The sequence below is a fragment of the Mustelus asterias genome, chromosome 4, assembly GCF_964213995.1.
Source record: "Mustelus asterias chromosome 4, sMusAst1.hap1.1, whole genome shotgun sequence".
Classification (NCBI taxonomy): Eukaryota; Metazoa; Chordata; class Chondrichthyes; order Carcharhiniformes; family Triakidae; genus Mustelus; species Mustelus asterias.
In genome coordinates, this window is record NC_135804.1 from 97,711,920 (window position 1) to 97,716,543 (window position 4,624).

A 4,624-nucleotide genomic window follows, 5' to 3' on the forward strand; every position below is an offset into this window, starting at 1 on the left:
TGCCAGTGCACTTCCCCAGTGAGAGTGTGGGCTTGCAAAATTAGCACTTAAATTCCAACCTGTAGCTCACTGCTGGCATCTGTTATCCTATGTTTGAACCCTCCAAATCCTTCAATTCAAATCTAGCCTGTAACTCACTCTCAGTATTTCTTGTCAGTGACAGGAATAGGCTATTTGCACAGTCACCGAGAATGTTGGAATAGCCCTGTCATCATAGCATTCATCTCGCGTACATGAACTGCTTTGATGCAGTGAAGAAACAAGGAGGCTAATGTAGGAGATGCCTGTTTTCAGCATTACACTGGGAGATAGAATCTGGTTACAGCAGAGAAGGAGGGCATTTGTCCTATGCTGCCTGTGTTAAACAGGAATTCACTCAGAGCCACTCCCCTGCCTTCTCCCCACATTCTTCCTTTTTGATACTAATCCAATTTCCTCTTTGAATGCCTCGATTGAACCTGCCTCCACCACACTCTCAGGCACAACATTCCAGATCATAACCACTCGCTGCATGAAAATATTTTTCCTCATGTCGCCATTGCTTCTGTCAATTATCTTAAACCTGAGCCCTCAGTTCTCAATGGAAACAGTTTCCCCTATTTACTCTGATTTTGAATACTTTGATTAAGTCTCCACTCAATCTCCTCTTCCCCAAGGTAAACAGTCCCAATTTCACCACTCTATCTCAGCAAATGAAGTTTCTCATCTCTGGAATCATTCTTGCGAATTTCTCCTGCACCCTCTCTAACATCTTCATATCCTTCTGAAAGTGCTTTTAAAGTAAAGTTTATTTATTAGTCACAAGTAGGCTTACATTCACACTGCAATGAAGTTACTGTGAAAAATCCTCTAGTCGCCACACTCCGGTGTCTGCTCGGGTACGTTGAGGGAGAATTTAGCATGGCCAATTCACCTAATAAGCACGTCTTTTGGACTGTGGGAGGAAATCGGAGCACCTGGAAGAAACCCACGCAGATATGGGGAGAATGCACAAACTCCGCACAGAAAGTGACCCAAGCTGGCATTGTGAGGCAGCAGAGCTAACCACTGTGCCACCGTGTGCTGTGCCCAAAACTGAATGTAATACTCCAGTTGAGACCAAACCAATGTTTTATAAAGGTTGAACATAAATTCCTTGCTTTTCCCTGCCTCTGTTGATAAAACCTAGTTTGATGTGCGCTTTATTAACTACTCTCTCAACCTGTCTTGCCACTTTCAATGATGTATGCACATATATTTCCAGATCCCTCTGCTTCTGCGTCTTCTTTAGAATTGTGCCCTTTAATTTGTATTGTCTCTCTATGTCCTTTCTACCAAAGTGAATCACTTCACATTTCTCTGCATTAAATTTCATCTGCCACTTGTCCACCCACTCCATCAACCTGTCCATGTCCTTCTGAGGTTTGACACTATCCTCCTCAATGTTCACAATACTTCCAAGTTTGGTTTCATCTGCAAATTTTGAAATTGTGCTTTGTATGCTAATGTCTCGGTCATTAATATATATCAAGGAGAGTAGGTCCAAACAGCAACCCTGGAGAACTCCACTATAAATGTTCCTCCAGTCTGAAAAACAACCATTCACCATTACTTTCTGCATCCATGTTACTCCTGTCCCTTTATTCCATGAGTTCTTATTTTACTCTCAAGTCTGTTGTGCAGCACTTTATCTTTTGGAAGGCCATGTACATCACATCAACAGCATCGCTCTCATCAACCTCTCTGTTATCCCATTAAAAAACTCCAGCAAGTTAGTCAAACCTGATAACCCTAACCCTACCCATTTAACAAATCCAGGCTGACCTTCTTTAATCAATTCCTATTTGCACAAGTAGCAGTTAATTTTGTCCTGAATTGTTGTTTCTAGAAATGTCCCCACCACCAAGGTTAAACCGTCTGGCTAGGCTGATCTTTACACTTTTTTGTGAATAAGCGTCTAGCATTTGCAATTTTTCAATCCTCTGGCACCACCGTGAGTCTAAAGAGGATTAAATAGTAGAACTCAGGCAAAGTTTCAGGGCCACTCTATCAATGAGTATATATCACTGTCACTGTCTATCACTATATATCTACCTGAATGTTCACTTATCCCGAAATGTTAACATAACAAAGTCTTCCTCCCTCCTTTCCCTGGCAATGTGGTGCCTGGAGCATTTTAAAGAGCGACTGGGCTTGGGAAATTATGACCCAAAAACTTGATTTTTCCCATATTCATCTCAGGCCTAAGAATAGATTCAACATTATTGAATTTCATCCGCTTTATTGCAAACAAACGCCCTACTGATTGGATAAATTTTTAACTTGACCATAACCTGGATTTATATTTTTGCTAAAATAAAATACTGCGGATGCTGGAACCTGAAACAAAAACAGGAAATGCTGGAAAATCGCAGCAGGTCTGACAGCTCTGATGAAGGATCACCTAGATTCTAAACATTGGCTCAATTCTCTCCCCACAGATGCTGTCAGACCTGCTGAGATTTTCCAGCATTTTCTATTTTTGTTTATTTTTTGCTGTTTGCCTCTACACTCAGGATATTTTTTCAGAGATGGACTGGCCAGTGTATCATACAACTTTCCATCTTTTCCACTGTGCTTGATGTTTATGAGGACAAAATCATTGTTGTGAAAGTAGAAGAATTCCTTGTCTTTTTGAAATCATTTTAAATATTCATTTTTGATGTTCTTACATTGCACATCAACATGAAAACTGAAATTAATTCACAAGTGTGAACTGAGATTATTACTAACACAAAATTATGCACATATTGTTGAATAAATTAATATGGATTCAGAACTGTTTTGTTAAATTTCTAATATACACATTAGAATGATAGTGCCTTGTGTTTGTCCCCTGCTTAAGTTTCCAGAGGTACATAAATCACATCCCCAATAGTTACATTAATTACATTCCATTGGAGTAGTTGGAATGTAAATGTGTTGTTGCCTGTCTTTCTGTCGTGTGCTGTATTTGCTTTAGTCTTACTGACACTCAGGGCAGAATTTGAAATGCAGCCCCATCACACATCTATCTAATAGGTTGCTGGGTCTTATACTTTAGAGAGAATGGAGGAGTTATTGGTATGCAAAATGTACAAGTTTAGCACTGGCATGAACTGTGTCGGTTCCGCATGGGCATTGTCCCATTACCAAATATTTGGGGACCATTTTATGGCATCCTGACAAGTAAATAAAATAGGTTAGAGGCACTTTGAAAAAGCAAATGAAGGGCATATTACCTGGTGAGGACCCTTTTCCGAAATGTATCTCCAATCTGCGGAAAGGCTTGTCAGGGATCTTCCTGGAGAGTCAGTACTGGGCTGGCATTTATCCATGGAGGCACCAGGGTGACTTGATCTTTGACACCTTCTTTAGTTGATTATTTGCAGTATTGCGTGTTTTGGTGGGCATCGGTGTGGGTGTGGTCCCTTATTTTGGTGGATTCATTCCCGGTCCCAAGGGGATACAATGGATGGATGGGGTAGAGTGGGTGGCAGGAGAGGGATTGGGAATGTGTTAATGCCAGGGAGGAAGGAGGAGTTGGGTGTCCAATTGGTGGCATTAGGCACTTGCTGGGGGTAGAAACTAGTCCTGGAGTTAATGCTGAAAGGCAGAAGGCAGCCATGACTGGACTTGCGGTTTCCTTGCAGATTGGAGCATAGGCATGGTCAGCATGCCTCATGGTGCATACAAATAATCAAATGGTTACTCACAAGCTACTGGATCCACTCTGCTTAACTAATGGCTACTTTTGTTGCAACGTAAGCACCTCCGTTTCAATAATTCTCTTTTCAACATTTTAATTCAGAAACATCCATTATGGCTTTCGGCAGTGCTGCTGATAGATGTGTATTAAAGTGCACCAGACGGTTCACTCTTAACGCCCATCTCTTTGACAATTTCTTCCTGTCCCTCTCCAGCCCGGTACAGCTTATCAGTCAGTTAATGAGAGACATGTGGGTTGTTGGCAAACCACCCCACAACCACCGCCCCCGACCCTTCCCATCCAAAACCACCTCCCCCCCCCCCCCCCCCCCCGCCACCCCCCTCACCGCAACCGCAGGCCATTGAAAATCCAGCCCGAGCTGTCTTTTGATGGGTGTGGTGTGATGGTGGGAACAGGGTCAGAGGGGAATAGTGGACAAGGAAGCAAATACTCTCAGGGGTGGTGCAGGAAGAAGCACCACTGCTCCTGCTGGCCCACACGCAGCAATGCTGACCTCACCTCCCAAGGCAATGAAGACCTAGTTTGAGCCAGTTAAATCTGGGAGATAGGTTAAATATGAGCCACTTAGCCTCATTATAATATGTAAATGGTAACCTGCCTCCTGGGAGCATGTTGCTTACTTGCCATCTATTCCACCTCCCTTAAAACCACAAGTTCATGAACTTCTGAGGGGGTTGGAGGGTTTAAGATTTTATGGGTTAGAAATTGCCGACTTTTAGGCACAAGGGGCCACAATTTGCAGCTTGAGAGCACCTAATACTCGTGCTCTAAACTCGATTCCATGATTGTAGCATGAACCCAAGGGGATCCTGCCCGGTACGTCTCTCTAATGGTAGTTGCTACGCACTGCATGGGGATGAATGGTCATGAGTAAACCATGTACTCTGGTCAGTCTTC